The sequence below is a fragment of the Pleurodeles waltl genome, unplaced genomic scaffold, assembly GCF_031143425.1.
Source record: "Pleurodeles waltl isolate 20211129_DDA unplaced genomic scaffold, aPleWal1.hap1.20221129 scaffold_39, whole genome shotgun sequence".
Lineage (NCBI taxonomy): Eukaryota > Metazoa > Chordata > Amphibia > Caudata > Salamandridae > Pleurodeles > Pleurodeles waltl.
In genome coordinates this window covers 5,644,544-5,662,801 of record NW_027150097.1, presented here as the reverse complement: position 1 = coordinate 5,662,801, position 18,258 = coordinate 5,644,544, and the positions used below count along the sequence as shown (strand labels likewise).

The following is an 18,258-nucleotide window of genomic DNA, read 5'->3' as shown; positions in this document are numbered from 1 at the left end:
GAGTCATAATTCCAACATGTATACGACAATGATTAGTCCACGTCCTACAATCGATGCATGACTAACACTAAATAGTGTTGATGCCCCAAAGACTGAATTGGAGGGAGACTTCCCCAGGACAGAAGGCAAGTAGCATCCTGTAAAGAAGAGTGAGAAACGTCAAAATGTCAACTGAATGAGGGATCCATGCTTGACAGTCATAAACAGTTGTGTGATAAGATGGATATTCAGGCACTTTACTTCAATATATGCCAGATGGAGGCCCTCCGTGTCATTTCCCATACACTGGAGACAAGAGAACATCCTCACTAGAACACCACTCCCTCCATAGTCAAACTGAATGAAGGAGCACTGACCTTTAGGTTCTTCCACTTCATGAATATGTTCTACATCAGTGGTTCTTAACCTTTTCACATCTGTAGATCCCTCCTAATCGTTGCTGGAGCCCAGGGCCCCTACTAAATCATTATGGGGAATCCAAGGTCCCCTACTGATTTCTTACTAGAAACCGGGGGCCCTGGCCTAATCATTTTTGGTCATTTGAACTTCAAAAAATACAGAAACAAGCAGTCATCAAACAAATACACAAATGCTGAAATATTTAATTTAATTCCCAAACACATTTTTAGAAAAATCAAAATTTTTATTTTAATGAGCACATTAGAGCTTTTCTAAATCCATTTGCGATCACTCATCATCCATACTCTAATACTGTATTCAATTCGATGCACTTTCACTGCTCGCACAAATCAATCTGAAAATAATAACTTCGTTTTTAGTTTCCAATTTTAAATTCCTTCATGTTTACAAAAAAAACCTTTCAATTGTACATGCTGCTTCTTTATTTATTTACACTTTATTACTCTGTTGTTATTATTTAATTTTCATAGCGGTTGTGGACTCTCTGAGTAGGCTTCGAGGACATCCAGGGATCCCAGGACCAGAGGTTAAGAACCACTGTCGCACGTGGTTCATTGAGTGAGGAAAGAGGGTGTAAGCCAATGGCACTATCCATCCAGCATACGACTTGTTGTCAAGGGAATTACAAGGTCTTAAACGACAGAGGATTTTCTGCATTTCCATTTTAATGGTGAAGGGATCGAGTGGGAACAAATCTGAGCCATCTGCTTGGCACGGAAAGTTAATTGGAAGTTAGAGTATGTTTTGATCATTTGAAGCTAGGGGCCACAGTGATCCCCTAAGTATGTTATGTATCCCCTACTATTCGTACTTCCGTCTGCGGATTTATTTGTCCCCGTGTGAGTATGGCTGGTAGTGGCCCAGTCCAGACCTTTCCGTCATCCTCTGACTTTCTCCCTGGGGTTCTGGTACGGTTGGTTTCCTTCTCTTCCTATAGGCCCTTAACCAAGATTGCCTCCACCTAAAAAAGAAGGTTGGTTGGGGGATTATGTGGTAGTGTTCCTTGGGGAATCATTGTCAGGCCTTCCCAGTTGGCTTTGTCAGTTCTGGGAAAAAGGCATCAAACTAGCATTATCAAAGCCAATAGGGCTCACATTTGGAACTGGCTAAACGCGCCATGACACAGCCGCAGTGGCCACGTCATTCTGCAGACATCATTGTGCATGTATGCCTAAAAAATGTGGATGACACTTTTTTAAATTTACTGATCCAAGATGGACCGGTAAAAAAAAATATATTAAAAAGCATGAAACAGTTTTTTTCGTAAGACGGCAAGGCCAGCAGCAATTTGCTACCTGGTTACTCTTCCCCTCTCCAACACATACAAAAAAACAAAATTCAATATTTATAAAAAGGTGGGCGTGGATGTTACTGAAGGATGAGTTTGGGGAAGCACCAGGGAGTACGAAGAGGAATGGAAAAGCAACTTATGGGGGAAAGTCACACTGAGAGTGGAGGAGGAGACATGAGCGAGACAGCTGCGTGGAGCACGGGGGACGTGGAGGTTGGTGGGAGTGGGAAGTGTACAAGAGAGACCTTGCAACACGAGGCAGACAGTAACATGTCGGGAGGTATTTTCATGGGCAATGGAAAAAAGGGATAGTGCTGGAAAACTCATATACTCTCACGGACTGTTTGAGCAAAAAGAAAAAAATGTAACTCTCTAAAAGTGAGCCGTGGGATGATAGAATCCAGCCCGTCTGTGTCGTGGGTCCATTTCAGTTAGTCGCTTGGGCACAGTGATAGCTTAGCTTATGCTTGCGACCTGTGTCCTTTTACCCAGTTACTGTGCTCTGTATTCTATATTCATTTTTATTCATTTTATTATTGCGTCTGTTTAGTGGCATTGTTTTAATTGCATTATCAGCTGCTATTCTACGACCGCGTCATTATCAGTGCTATCGGTGGCATACTAAGCATCATGTTCTTTTCCTTGGAGTCACAAGAACGGAATGCGAGGCACACAATATTATTTTGTATTGCCTGCCCAAGACTACTTACACAATCCCGCGCTTAGGTACATACCCGCGTCAGGCTTCTGTGCATGAACATAAATATGTCTCCTATAAAAAAATCTTGTAGGACATTCCACCCATGCAGGGTACGGCTTGTTTTACCACGATTCTCCCTGAGGGGTGTGAGAAAGTAGCCTCTTTCTAGCCTTGTTACCCCCACTTTTGGCCTGTTTGTGAGTGTATGTCAGGGTGTTTTCACTGTCTCACTGGTATCCTGCTTGCCAGGGCCCAGTGCTCATAGTGGAAACCCTATGTTTTCAGTATGTTTGTTATGTGTCACTGGGACCCTGCTAGTCAGGACCCCAGTGCTCATAAGTTTGTGGCCTATATGTATGTGTTCCCTGTGTAGTGCCTATCTGTCTCACTGAGGCTCTGCTAACCAGAACCTCAGTGGTTATGCTCTCTCATTTCTTTCAAATTGTCACTAACAGGCTAGTGACCAATTTTACCAATTTACATTGGCATACTGGAACACCCTTATAATTCCCTAGTATATGGTACTGAGGTACCCAGGGTATTGGGGTTCCAGGAGATCCCTATGGGCTGCAGCATTTCTTTTGCCACCCATAGGGAGCTCTGACAATTCTTACACAGGCCTGCCACTGCAGCCTGAGTGAAATAACGTCCACGTTATTTCACAGCCATTTTCACTGCACTTATGTAACTTATAAGTCACCTATATGTCTAACCTTTACCTGGTAAAGGTTAGGTGCAAAGTTACTTAGTGTGTGGGCACCCTGGCACTAGCCAAGGTGCCCCCACATTGTTCAGGGCCAATTCCCCGGACTTTGTGAGTGCGGGGACACCATTACATGCGTGCACTACACATAGGTCACTACCTATGTGTAGCTTCACAATGGTAACTCCGAATATGGCCATGTAACATGTCTAAGATCATGGAATTGCCCCTTCTATGCCATCCTGGCATTGTTGGTACAATCCCATGATCCCAGTGGTCTGTAGCACAAACACTGGTACTGCCAAACTGCCTTTTCAGGGGTTTCACTGCAGCTGCTGCTGCTGCCAACCCCTCAGACAGGTTTCTGCCCCCCTGGGGTCAAGCCAGGCTTGTCCCAGGATGGCAGAACAAAGGACTTCCTCTGAGAGAGGGTGTTACACCCTCTCCCTTTGGAAAATGGTGTGAAGGCAGGGGAGGAGTAGCCTCCCCCAGCCTCTGGAAATGCTTTCTTGGGCACAGATGTGCCCAATTCTGCAAAAGCCAGTCTACACCGGTTCAGGGGACCCCTTAGCCCTGCTCTGGCGTGAAACTGGACAAAGGAAAGGGGAGTGACCACTCCCCTGACCTGCACCTCCCCTGGGAGGTGTCCAGAGCTCCTCCAGTGTGCTCCAGACCTCTGCCATCTTGGAAACAGAGGTGCTGCCAGCACACTGGACTGCTCTGAGTGGCCAGTGCCACCAGGTGACGTCAGAGACTCCTGCTGATAGGCTCCTTCAGGTGTTAGTAGCCTATCCTCTCTCCTAGGTAGCCAAACCCTCTTTTCTGGCTATTTAGGGTCTCTGTCTCTGGGGAAACTTTAGATAACGAATGCAAGAGCTCATCAGAGTTCCTCTGCATCTCTCTCTTCACCTTCTGCCAAGGAATCGACTGCTGACCGCGCTTGAAGCCTGCAAAACTGCAACATAGTAGCAAAGACGACTACTGCAACTCTGTAACGCTGATCCTGCCGCCTTCTCGACTGTTTTCCTGGTGGTGCATGCTGTGGGGGTAGTCTGCCTCCTCTCTGCACTAGAAGCTCCGAAGAAATCTCCCGTGGGTCGACGGAATCTTCCCCCTGCTACCGCAGGCACCAAAAAGCTGCATTACCAGTCCCTTGGGTCTCCTCTCAGCACGACAAGCGAGGTCCCTTGAATCCAGCAACTCTGTCCAAGTGACTCCCACAGTCCAGTGACTCTTCAGTCCAAGTTTGGTGGAGGTAAGTCCTTGCCTCCCCACGCCAGACTGCATTGTTGGAAACCGCGACTTTTGCAACTACTCCGGCTTCCGTGCACTTCCGGCGGAAATCCTTTGTGCACAGCCAAGCCTGGGTCCACGGCACTCTAACCTGCATTGCACGACTTTCTAAGTTGGTCTCCGGCGACGTGGGACTCCTTTGTGCAACTTCGGCGAGCACCATTTCACGCATCCTCTTAGTGCCTGTTTCTGGCACTTCTCCGGGTGCTACCTGCTGCTGAGAGGGCTCCTTGTCTTGCTCGACGTCCCTTCTCTCTCCTGGTCCAATTTGCGACCTCCTGGTCCCTCCTGGTCTACAGCAGCGTCTAAAAACGCTAACCGCACGATTTGCAGCTAGCAAGGCTTGTTGGTATTCTTTCGGCGGGAAAACACTTTTGTACGACTCTCCATGGCGAGGGGGATCCGTCCACCAAAGGGGAAGTCTCTAGCCCTTTTCGTTCCTGCAGAAACCTCAGCTTCTTCTGTCCAGTAGAAGCTTCTTTGCACCCACAGCTGGCATTTCCTGGGCATCTGCCCATCTCCGACTTGCTTGTGACTTTTGGACTTGGTCCCCTTGTTCCACAGGTACCCTAGATTGGAAATCCACAGTTGTTGCATTGTTGGTTTGTGTCTTTCCTGCATTATTCCTCTATCACGACTTCTTTGTCTTTTGGGGAACTTCAGTGCACTTTGCACTCACTTTTCAGGGTCTTGGGGGGGCTAATTTTCTAACTCTCACTATTTTCTAATAGTCCCAGCGACCCTCTACAAGGTCACATAGGTTTGGGGTCCATTTATGGTTCACATTGCACTTTTGGAGTATATGGTTTGTGTTGCTCCTATCCCTATGTGTCCCCATTGCATCCTATTGTAACTATACATTGTTTGCACTGTTTTCTAAGACTATACTGCATATTTTTGGTATTGTGTACATATAACTTGTGTATATTTGCTATCCTCTTACTGAGGGTACACTCTAAGATACTTTGGCATATTGTCATAAAAATAAAGTACCTTTATTTTTAGTATAACTGTGTATTGTGTTTTCTTATGATATTGTGCAAGTGACACTTGTGGTACTGTAGTAGCTTCACACGTCTCCTAGTTCAGCCTAAGCTGCTCTGCTAAGCTACCATTATCTATCAGCCTAAGCTGCTAGACACCCTATACACTAATAAGGGATAACTGGGCATGGTGCAAGGTGCAAGTACCCCTTGGTACTCACTACAAGCCAGTCCAGCCTCCTACAAGGGGTTTTTAGAGTTCCATACAAAGCTGCCACAAATCACCTTTACCAGTTGGGTTTTGGTGAGGTGCTGCTAGTGAGCCTGGAGGGTTGGGCCAAAAACTGCCAACTGGTGTTGGATTCAGTCGCCTACAATGCAGAGGTGCTGCCGCCCCAAATCCAGCAGTCTGGTCGAAGTACGAGAGTCCTTATGACATCACAGAGGTGATAAAGTGATGGTGAAGAGGCTATGTTCAAGGGGTGGGACAAGCACAAGATGGACAAGTTGGGACAAAAAAAGCCATCGGATAAGAATAAAGCAAATGAGAGCAATAAACATGTGGACAACCCTACATCCATACAGAGTGCACACTCAACCCCTCCTCAGAGGTAGTAAGTGCTATATAAATGCAGCTACAATATTTAAATGTAGAGTCAGAACGAAAAAAGTCAAGAAACATGTTATGTCTTCAGCACCTGTGCGTCAGCTTTCAACCTGGATGTTCGTGTTGCAGTGATTCTTTACTTATTGGTGCAGTTTATCTTCTGGTATGGCAATGTTGATGTATATAACTTGGTAAAGTAGATCCTGGCACAACTATGTGGCTGTACACCTAACTCTCCTATACAAGTAAACTATATCAAGGATTGGCGAAGGCAATAGAAGTGGCTTTGCCAGGCTGATGTGATGCCTAATTTGTTAGGTCCAACCTGCCAGTCAGCCCAACTTGCCTGGTTGTAAAAGATCTATTGTAATAATACCGTGGGCTTAGAGCGCGCCCTAACTTACCATTGGTTGGGTTTTTTCTAACTCTCATTTGCTTCCTTCTTATTGATGGTTTGCCTTCCTCTTCTTGTGTTTCCCTTCCCTGAAGCACAGCCTCTCTTCAGCCCTTTTGATTGGTTGACTTGAATCTTTCCACTGCTCACACTTAAGGAGCCATTTTTGTCTTTTTCATTCAGCACTCCATGTACGGGAAGGCATGTGTTTGCTAGATCGCTCCCTCTTGTGCAGCTGCACCCCTCAAATAGACTGCTAAGCGGTATTGCTACCCACTAGTGCCAGCATGTCTGTAAAAGCACAACAACAGTGATAATATTGATGTGGTATCGCTGGAAAGCAGACTTTAACCCCTTGGGTGCCCAGGACGTAATGGTTACGTCCTCGATTGCACCGCATGGGTGCCGAGGACGTAACCGTTACGTCCTGCTATGGGCCTTTCGGGGGGAGCACTAGCGCTCCCTCTAGATAGCCAATCACTTCCCCCCCCTGGCAGGGATGGAAGGGGGAACCGCTTCCCCTTCCACCCCCGACCACCCCGTGGAGTCTGATGACATCAGCGCGCGATCATGCCTGACCTTATCAGAAGCTGCCCCCTCAGCGCGGATCGTAGGAGAAATGCAAAAGCATTTCACCTCCGATCTCGTGGAAGGGGCGTGAAAGGCATTTCCTTTCCTTTGATGTCTCTCTCTGCAGTTCTGCTGCCCGATCGCGATGTGACCGGGCAGCAGAAATGCCCACTAGACACCAGGGATAAAAAAAAAAACAAAACATATTTCAATAAGGGGGCAAGGGCCGCTCCCTAGGGGGGCAAATTAATTTAAGGCCAGGGGAGGGTCATTTCCCTGGGGGAAGATCCGCCTATTATAATTAGGCCAATCTGCCCCTGGGGGGGAGGGGCAGTAACCCCTAGACACCAGGGATTTTTTTTTTTGTTTATTTTATTTTTTTATATGTGGGGAGTGACCGCTTAGGCAAGGGTCACTCTCCTGGGGGGGAAATTGTCTTTAGGCCATTTGCACCCCCCTTGGGGGCAGGTTGACCTATTTTTATTAGGCCAATCTGCCCCCAAGGGGGGCAGAAACAACTAGACACCAAGGATTTTTTTTTAGGGCAATTTCACATGAAGGGAGCGACCCCTTAGGCAAAGGTCGCTCCACTTCGGGGGGGGGATTTGTTTTAGGCCATTTCTGCCCCCCTTGGGGTCAGATCGGTCTATTGTAATTAGGCCAATCTGACCCCAGAGGGGCAGAAACCACTAGACTTTGGGAAAATGTAATGTGTCCACATTGTGTTTTGGGGCATTTCCTGTTGCTGGCACTAGGCCTACCCACATAAGTGAGGTATCATGTTTATGGAGAGACTTGGGGGAATGCTGGATGGAAGGACATCTGTGGCTCCTCTCAGATTCTTGAACTCTCTATCACCGAAATGTGAGGAAAAAGTGTTTTTTTGGCCAAATTTTGAGTTTGGCAAAGGATTCTGGGTAGCCCCACAAATCCTGGATTCCTCTTGGTGTCTAGTTTTTAAAACTGTACAGGTTTCATAGGTTTACTTAGGTCCCGGCTGAGCTAGAGGCCAAAATCCACAGCTAGGCACTTTGAAAAAACAGCTGTTTTCTTTCGGAAAGTGTGATGTGTCCACGTTGGGTTTTGGGGGCATTTCCTGTCGCGGGCGCTAGGCCTACCCACACAAGTGAGATACCATTTTTATCTGCAGACTTGGGGGAAAACTTAGTGGAAGGAAATTTGTGGCTCCTCTCAGATTCCAGAACTTTGTGTCACCGAAATGTGAGTAAAAAGTGTTTTTCTGGTTTGCAAAGGAATCTGGGTAAATGAAGCTGGTAAGAGCCCCACAAGTCACCCCATCTTGGATATCCCTAGGTGTCTAGTTTTCAGAAATACACAGGTTTGGTAGGTTTTCCTAGGTGCCGGCTGAACTAGAGATCAAAATCCACAGCTAGGCACGTTCCAAAAAACACGTCAGTTTTCAATGTAAAAATGTGATGCGTCCATGTTGAGTTTCCTGTCGCGGGCATTAGGCCTACCCACGCAAGTGAGGTACCATTTTTATTGGGAGACTTGGGGGAACACGGAATCGCAGAACAAGAGTTATTGACCCTTGTCTTTCTCTATATTTTTTCCTTCCAAATGTAAGACAGTGTGTAACAAAGACGTCTATTTGAGAAATTCCCTGTTATTCGCATGCTAGTATGGGCACCCCGGAATTCAGAGATGTGCAAATAACCACTGCTTCTCAACACCTTATCTTGTGCCCATTTTGGAAATACAAAGGTTTTCTTAATACCTATTTTTCACTCTTTACATTTCAGCAAATGAATTGCCATATACCCTGTATAGAATGAAAACCCATTGCAAGGTGCAGCTCATTTATTGCCTTTGGGTACCTAGGGTTCTCGATGAACCTACATGCCCTATATATCTCCGCAACCAGAAGACTACAGCAGACATAACGGTATATTGCTTTAAAAAATCTGACATGGCAGGAAAAAGTTACAGGGTAAAATGTGGAGAGAAATGGCTGTTTTTTTCACCTCAATTTTAATTTCTTTTTATTTTAGCTGTTATTTTCTGTAGGAAAACCTTGTAGGATCTACACAAACGACCCCTTGATGAATTCAGAATTCTGTCTACTTTCCAGAAATGTTTAGCTTTCCGGGATCCAGCATTGGTTTCACACCCATTTCTGTCACTAACTGGAAGGAGACTAAAAGCACAAAAAATAGTAAAAACGGGGTCTGTCCCAGTAAAAATGTGAAACTTGTTTTGAAAAATGTGGTTTTCTGATTCAAGTCTGCCCGTTCCTGAAAGCTGGGAAGATGGTGATTTTAGCATCACAAACCCTTTGTTGATGCCGTTTTCAGGGGAAAAAATCACAAGCCTTCTTCTGCAGCCCTTTTTTCCCTTTTTTTAAAAGAAAAAACGAAATGTTTACTGTATTTTGGCCAATTTCCTGGTCTCCTTCTGGGGAACCCACAAACTATGGGTACCCCTAGAATACCTAGAATGATGGTGGAAAAAAAGGACGCAAATTAGTTGTGGGTAGCTTATACAGACAGAAAGTTATGAGGACCTAAGTGCAAACTGCCCCAAAAAGCCAAAAAAGGCCTGGCACCTGAGGGGGGAAAGGCCTGGCAGCGAAGGGGTTAAGGGTGTTGTTTTTTTATCTTCCACATATTGTGTGAAAGCACAAGATTTGATGTACAAAGGCTTTCATGGTGTTGGACTAAGGGCCATCTGCGGCACTCACTTAACTGGGGATCCAGAGGCCAATAAATCTGCTCCCTGAGCCGGTGCAGAGGAGCAAATGGCTGAATGTGGCGGAGAGGACATTAGGTCTTGTAAAGTGTTTCCCTCTGCCCTCTGACCCCTGGAGGCTGCTGAGATTTCAAAGCGGTGGCACTTACAAGTATGTTTGAGTTACAGAGCAAGCGTGCAGGGCATAAGGGAGGTTCAGGGGGTGCCTCATTTTTTACATCATTGCACATGTGAACACCCTGAAATACATGCGTTCAGATATGTTCTATGTGTCTATTATACTCAAAGTGCACAAGGCAATAAAAGCCTCTGTATTCTTCACTGCTCTTGTAGCTTCAGAAAGCCCAGTTACTATGATACTACTCAAATACTCAACATGTGGGAAGGTTACTGCTTTCATACTTAACTATCAATACAGCCGCATGCGTGGAGCTTTGGAGGACAGCGTTGATAAGCTGTCAAGCACATCTTGGGTACCATCCTTTTCCCCTTGGGTACATCTGGTTACATATCCCTTCTCCCAGAGTCTTGGACAGAAATATCCATCAATGGAGAAAACCAAAACTGGCAATTGCTCAACACCACTCCCTGCGGGATGTGCACATTTGTAGGAGGAGGACAGACAGAAAACCTGACCGAGAGCTTGCAGGGTTTATGATGCCTGGACCCCTCTTAAATCAAATAATGGTGTTAGGCGGGGTTTATTACACCCTCCCCTATTGCACAAGATATGGATCAGAATTTTAATGATTGTAGAAACAAAGAGAAAATAGTATAAATCTATCAATCATTATGGCCCTTTAGAGGCCATCATAGTCTACAGATATACTCTGATATGCAAAACCATGCAAAACCATGTAAAACTTTCCCTTCATACCTTGGTACAGTCCATATGACTGGGCTGCTGACTTAACAGCAGGAAAATCCTTGGGAAGGGCCTGGGTCCCAGGTGTGTCAACAAGTCCTTCCCCTTTCTCAGAGTAAGGATGGGGTTATATATAGTATTGTGCCTGGATACAACTGTTGCCTACCAGCCATAGCATGTCAACCTGTTGCTCTGTGTGGTACATTGTAATCCATAGATGAGTGAGCATACTTCATAGGACGTCACTTGTATCAGATTCTTATGGGCTTGTAGTTAGGGAGGGAGCATGCCAATTACCTATTGTCAGGGGATTTTGTGCAAAAGTTCAACATGAAAGGTGTTAGTGAATTGCATGGTGCTGGCACTCATTGCTATTTACAATTTCTGTGAGAACGTCTGTATGACAACACTACTTTACTCATATAATATATCACAACGTGCACACAACTAACATTGTTAGGCCCTACAGACAGTTAATAAGGGTTTTTAGTAAGGTACTGTTCCATATACCTTCCACATAATCAGGGCCACTGGAACTATGCGGTTTTGCAGTGGTGGCATTTTCCACATAAGTATGGATTTGCTACATTTGTCAGAATTGTGTTGTATTTTACAGTTCTATTGATGTTCCTAAATGTAATACCTGGGACTTTGCACTGCAATGCATCAACAGATTGCTGTGTCATACTGTGGTTGACTTTCATTTTGTTATATTTGGAGGAACATAGGGCCTCATTTACAAGAATCTGACGCATCGGCTCCGATGAGCCAGATTTCTGGTGCTGCACTATGACCCCCTAACGATGCCATAGATGCGCTGTGTTTACTATACAGAGCTCCATGCTGCACTTTTTCACAGATGCTTCAGAAATTCTAACCCATCTGTGGTGCAAAATTCACGCATTGCTGGAGTAGCTTACAAAAAACTGCTATTCCTGCGATGCCAGGAGGCCCCCATTGAGGAAAACTCTTCATCAGTTTTACGCCTGCTCAGGGCAGGCGGTAAAATTCTGACGCAGTGAAGTCATAGAATGACACAGTGAAATGTTGTAAATTTCACTGCGTAAGTTCTGCGTGGCTTTTCTCGTTGGAATGCCCACGTTTCATACATTATACCTGGCACAGGTATAATATGATGCACACCTTAACAAACTGACAAATTGGGCTCAATGTGTCAACGTGTAAATGCAGAGCAATGTAACGCACTGCTTGCACCACCGTTGCATGAAAACAATGACACAACGGTGGCACAAGGGTCTTGTAAATGAGGTCCATAATATGTTACAAATAATCACATTGTCCAAAAAGAAGTTTGCCATATGTGTTCCTACTTCTAACATGATGCAATCAATTTTCCTCAATTGTGTCCTTAGATAAGTTCGTATGTTCTAATGCTTGTCTTTATGCTTGCCATTATGTTTATGCTTCCCTTACTCTTTGCTTGACTTTCATCTCTGTTCTTGTTTGCTTTTGTGAGTTATTTCTAGCTTCAATGCTGCTGGTGTATCAGTCTGCTCGTTATAGACCTGAGACATACTCCTAAAAGGAAAAATTAAAAATCAGAAAAATCTAACCTCTAATTTTTATAGGTACAAAATGAAAAATAAAAATCAATATAAGACTTACATTTTTTAACAGAAATTCTGTTTATTGGCTCAGTACATATATTGGGAGCTAGAGGAAAACCCTTTGGTCTTCCTCTGGCTACTTAAAGTACAAAACAAAATTGATTTAACTATGAAACATGTTATGTACAAAAATCGAAAACCTCAAAATAATAATTACAAAAATTCAGTATTGATCTCCTTCAAACTTAATTTATCAAAGTTCACGGTGGTTCTCCTACAAAAGCTAACTGACAACCTACTAGATCGTGGACTTCCACATCTTCATTGTCATCTTCTGTGCACAGTAAGTCCATTCATCAGTTGCGCATTTTCTTCTAGGCGTTCTATTGTTGATCCTGCGATTACTGGCTGCTCACTTTCACTGTGATCCAAGTCTTGTTTTTTTCTAACTCTTCTCTGTTTTTGGTCTCTGTACTTTCTTGCACAATCTTTTTCTGCCTCTACTAGACTCAGGCCACGTGTCTCCTTGGTTCACAATATTTGGCTCAGGCTCACTTGTGACAACTGCTGCATCTTCATCCTCACTGGCCACCGGATCGACTGTTTCATCTGGGACAGACTGATTTTCATCTTCCACAGCAAAATGATTTAATCTGGGGGTTCTCATAACCATAGTTTTCAGTTTCATTCTTTAAATCTGAGTTTCAAGGTTTTCTGCTTGTTGATGTTCTATTTGATTTTGTTGGTATTCTTCGACTGTGTCAGTGGTTGTTGTCACCACTTCATCATCAGTCTTCACTCTCTTCATATGTGATGTGTGAATCCACTTTAGTTAGCTTCACATTTAACAGAAGTGTTTGTCACAAAAATCACCTCATAAGGATCTTCTTCACCAACACCCAGTCACCAGTGACGCCAGCAAGACCGGCAGCGTCCCACTTGCGGGCTACGGTCAGATCGGCGGTTGCGTCTCGGCTGGCTGTTTCTGCCGCGGGCCGCTTTTCGGGTTGCGACCTGTTTTTTGGGCCGCAGCGCGACCTGAAACTTAACCTTTGGGCTCTGTTTCACGCTGCACCCACCTTTTACCCCCCTAATGTTACTTAATTGTTTCTTACTGTTTTTCTTCTGTTTTGTGTCTTCTTGGCCATATTTTCTCTTTCCCAGGAATCTCTGTTTCCTTCCCTGCATGCCTTGCTCCCTACCTTTTATACTACAGCTATTTTTCCATTTACTTTAATGTGGCTTTTCCCAATCCAAGATGGTGTCTTCATTACTTCCTGCATGTCACTTCCTGTTTGTCAGTATATAAGCACAGTTGGTCTTCTGTTCCTTGCGATGCAAACACTTCCATTACGGTTGTGCGCCTTGCTCCTGTATCCTGTGATTTTGGAATTCACCGGCATTTCCCTGTTTTGCAGTTTTTGTTCTAGACTTTTTGTGCCTCACTTTTTCTTTTTATCTTTTTCAGGGGTTCCTTGATCTGAGGTTTTTCCCAAGTTTCATTTTTGTCCTCTGAATGCCTTCTGAAGGTTACATCCTGCTTGGTATTCTATTATCAGCAGCCCCGTGGCTACTGGAAAGGGTTGCCCCTACCTTGGTCAATCCAGAACAAGCAAGAAACCTGGTGGTGCCCAGAGGCTGGCAGATTACAGCGGTAAGATGCGTCCAGGTCATGACAGTCACCAGGCTGCGGCACAACCTTCCATTTGGGGAAGTTGTCGCTAGATTCACCTTGTGAGAGAGAGGGGACCGCATCAGCTAGGCGTTTGCAGTAGTGTAGTACAATCTCATCACTATTAGACACGTGCAATTTTTGGGAGACTTGAAATCCTCATTGCCCTTCCGATTAGTACCTTGTCTGGAGAGAGCTCTTTTTTCTTCTTTGGAGTGTTTCTCTTATTCATAAATTGTCTCATAGTAATTTTATTTATGCTGGCATAATCAGAGTGTTTCGGTAATCCTGCATTACTCTTTGGCATGGAATTACAGATAATAATGTGGTTACACCTACTTTCATAATTAAGAGTAATTTGGGGAAAAGCAACCCACCATGAGAGCACATTTAGTGGTCTCCAGTGGTTTCTCATTATTTGTATTCTGCTGCGTTTAATGCTATTTCTTAACGCAAAATGCATCCTCAAACCCTTTTGGATGTTAGTGTGCATTTTGTGCCTGGTTTAAATAATGGACCAACGCCTTGTCTATCCAGCTGCACCTCCAGGTCTAACTAATGTACTGATGCCTTCTCTGTTAGCTGCACATCTGGGTATAAATAAATATATTGCGGCCTTGTCTCTCAGCTGCATCTCTGGTGTAAACTATGTACCAAAGCCTTATCTATGGTGTGTAACTGTGGATGTAATAAAAGTTTGAGTGCAGTTTTTTGTATATTTTGCATTAAATCGGACTGTCATGTGTGTGCGTGCGTGTGCCCATTGTTTAAAAGACAGAGGGAACACAGATGAGTAACGTCATCATTAGGGTGACCAGACATCCCCGACGTGCCCGGACAGTCCCCGTTTTTCGATGACTGTTCCGGTGTCCCGGTTTTGGGAGACGGCCGGGTGAGCAGGCACATATATCACTGTGCTCTGAAGACTCATGTTCACACCAGCCCTCTCATGACACCACAGTCAGAGTTTTGATTAAAAGACTCTCATGCTGTGCTGACTAACTTTATTCAAGCAGCACAGCAGAATTTAATGGGGGCGAATAAACCCCCTGCAGAGCCCATCAGCCGCAGCCAGAATAACAAAGTTCCCATTGCAATACACTGCAGCAGAGCCGAGGAAGTCTTTAATTTTCATGCTACAGAGGAGTTTATGTTTATGTAGCATCAAAATTAAAGGACGTATTTGGCAATGCTGTAGTTTTGTTTCATATGGTATATATATATATATATATATATATATATATATATATTTATATATCAGAATAGTCATTGACATAGAAATAGGAATAAATGTTGGCACTGGTCAGTGCAGTGTCAACATTTAGTCCTATTTCTATGTCAATTACTGTCCCTGTTTTTTTCTTGTGAAAATCTGCTCACCCTAGTCATCATGCATGAAACTGCAGACTACTTCTCTGTGCTGTAAACACTAGGAGAAAACTAAAATTAAAAATACATGTAGTGGAGATGCCGGGGATTGAACCCGGGGCCTCATACATGCAAAGCATGCGCTCTACCACTGAGCTACATCCCCTCTCTTTAAGACAGTCTGCAACATATGTTATAAGAACTAGGAAACCACTGTCCAGGCCCCAGATAATTAAAAATATTTTCTGCGTTTTTAATTCCCTCTTGTCGGTTTTATTTTGACTGCAGGGAGCGTGCCGCTCTTTCCCACCAGAGTGCCTGCAGATGGGATCTGGGCCATTGGCAGCAGTGCAAAGCTAGTTCTAGCCCACGTGACTTTGAAATGTCCTCATGGCACAAGCTCTTAAATAAACAGTGGTTAATAAAGGCCATGTGAAATGCCGCCCTGTGGAGTCACGTACCCGGAAGTGATGTGATAGTCACATCACATTACTCACTTAAAAGGTTTGGAAATCGACGTGTGAGATTACTGTTAATTTTTTTAAAAGAGTTTTGAGTGATTCAGCGTGCTGGCAAACAATACTCCCCACACCCCATTCACAAATAAACATCACGATGTGACCCTAACCCCACAATACCTATCCTAGGATAGCGGTGATAGTTCTTGTCATTTTGTGGAAATCCCTGGCATGATTGTGCCCACCCAGCCCTTAAGTCTCAGTCCAGCATATAAATGTGGTGTTACATACATGCCAACATTTTAGAAGAGGAAAGTGGGAGGTTTTTAAAAAAATAATCAGGAGAATATATTTCACCCATTGACCAGGCGCAGCCCGTCCTTTAGGGCGGAGGTGCCACGACCACCCATCTTTTGCCCCTCATGAAGAGTCTGTCAGGCTGAACAAAGGTCAGCCTGACAGACACTCTTCATGTTCAGGTCAGGCAGCCAGGAGCAGACATGCGCGATTTGCGCAGACTCCTGGCTGCCTGAGCTGAACTTTACTGGGCTGAGGAGGTCACAGCTCCTGTGGGTGTGACCTCCTCGGCTCAGCAAAGGTGCCTCGAGGTCCCCCCCTCGGTGACGAGGAAAGCGTCACTCGTTGACTTCGACTTGGGTGCTTCAGGTTTAAGCCCTGAAGCGCCCAGGGTGAGTGTCAATCAGTGACACTTCGTCACAGAGTGCGGTGGGGTTAGCAGTCTCACTGACCCCATCCCACTCTGTGACGAGGCTGGGACTGCTGCCTTCCCTCAGAATGGCAGCAGTCCCAACCCTCCTGGGACCTCGAGGCTGAAGGTAAGTGTGCGTGTGTGTGATGTTTTAAAATTAATGTTTGGTGCGTGCGTGCATTTTTTAATGTTATGAGTGTTGTTAATGGATGTGCGTGCGTGTGTGTGTGAAAGAATGAGTGTGTGTGATCTTTTAAAATGAATGTTTGGTGCGTGCGTGCATCTTTGAATGTTATGAGTGTTAATGCATGTGCGTGTGTGCGTGTGTGAAAGAATGTGTGTGTGATGTAAAATGAATGTTTGGTGCGTGCATGCATGTTTGAATGTTATGAGTGTTGTTAATCGATGTGTGTGCGTGCATGTGTGTGTGAAATAATGAGTGTGTGTGAACTTTTAAAATTAATGTTTAGTGCGTGCGTGCATGTTTGAATGATATGAGTGTTGTTAATGGATGTGCAGGCGTGCATGAGTGCGTGTCTGTGTGTGAAAGAATGAGTGTGTATATGTGTGTGTGTGTGTGTGTGTGTGCGTGTGCTTCCCGCCCGCCCCCCTCCCTCCGAATGCTGCCGGCCGCCACTGCCATTGACTTCTATTGAGGCCTGAATGGGGTCTATTGTCATCCGTGGAGTTTGCAAGTTTGCTGCTGCTGGAACAGATATCAGAAATGTAAATACATGTTTTTTCCCCTACCTGTCAGGAGCACGGAGGAAAGCGCTATAGCAGGCAGAGAGCGTCATAAAATGTAGATTTTCCTAGTAATTTATGACGGAAAGTCTTAAATGTATTAAAGATACGGAGGCGAGTATTATGCTTCTCTTAACTTGCTTTAATTAGGTAGCAGCAGTCAAGAACTATAATTCCCATGAGGCTTAGAGAACAGAAAGCCAATGGGAATGAAAAACATATCGGAACATACACCAATCGGAATGCACGGAATAGTATAATCACCATACTTGACCTCGACCAGCCCTCTTTCTTGATGCGAGAAGGCTAACCAGTGCGAGAAAACAAGGGAAAAATAGCTAGAACAATGGAAACTGCCAACAACAAAGAACAAAGTTCTTGAATAAAGTTCAACCAAGACTGGCATGCAGAGGAAATCCAATAGACAGGAAGTGATTTCCAGTGGCAACGAGACGGATCTCTGAAGATGTTCCTGAAGATGAAAATCCCATCTGACGCTCAAGAGGAAGGTTGAGGCCGAGTAGATGGTGCTGTGAGGGAGTGAGGAAAAACGAAAAACAACAGTTATAGAGAATTTGCGGTGGGATAATACTCGCCTCTGTGTCTTTAAAAAAATTAAGACTTTCCGTCATAAATTACTAGGAAAATCTACATTTTATGTCAAGACCCGAGGCTCATATTATGCTTTTTTAAAGCACGTTAATTACTAGAAAAGTTGCTGTATGAAATGGTTTACAGTAAAAAGTTCTAAAAACATTATCATTAGACCAATCAGCCGATCTCAGAATGCCTTCCAAGCTGGAACCCACCCAGAAAGCCTTGGAAGCCATGATTCCTCTAGAAGAGTGAGCCCCAGAACCAGAGCTGTCAATATCTGCCAGGGACATGACCCAACAAATCCATCTGGCCAGCATAGCAGAAGCTATGGGTTTGTGAGGCTTACAAAATGAAATAAGGAGTTGGGAATGGGATGACGTTCTGAGATTGGCTGCGCGATCTTCATAACTCTTGAGACATCGTCTGACACACAATTTGGGTTGGTTAGGAAAATACGGATAAAAAACTGTACTAAGTTAGTCTTAGTACGTTTGTTGCTAGAGAACAACACCCCTGTAGGGGTGAATTGGCGAGAAGAAATATCTAAGGCTTTGACAGCTGATAATCGGTTAATGGAAACCAGGTAGAGTAACATAGTGAGTTTGGC

General features: G+C 44.6%; 1 non-coding gene across 1 annotated transcript; it reads right to left on the bottom strand.

The window, feature by feature from the left end:
• Positions 1-15,237: 15,237 nt before the first annotated feature.
• On the bottom strand, positions 15,238-15,309 carry TRNAA-UGC (transfer RNA alanine (anticodon UGC)). The gene has a single exon. It is a non-coding gene; the product is annotated as a tRNA-Ala (tRNA).
• Positions 15,310-18,258: the final 2,949 nt, after the last annotated feature.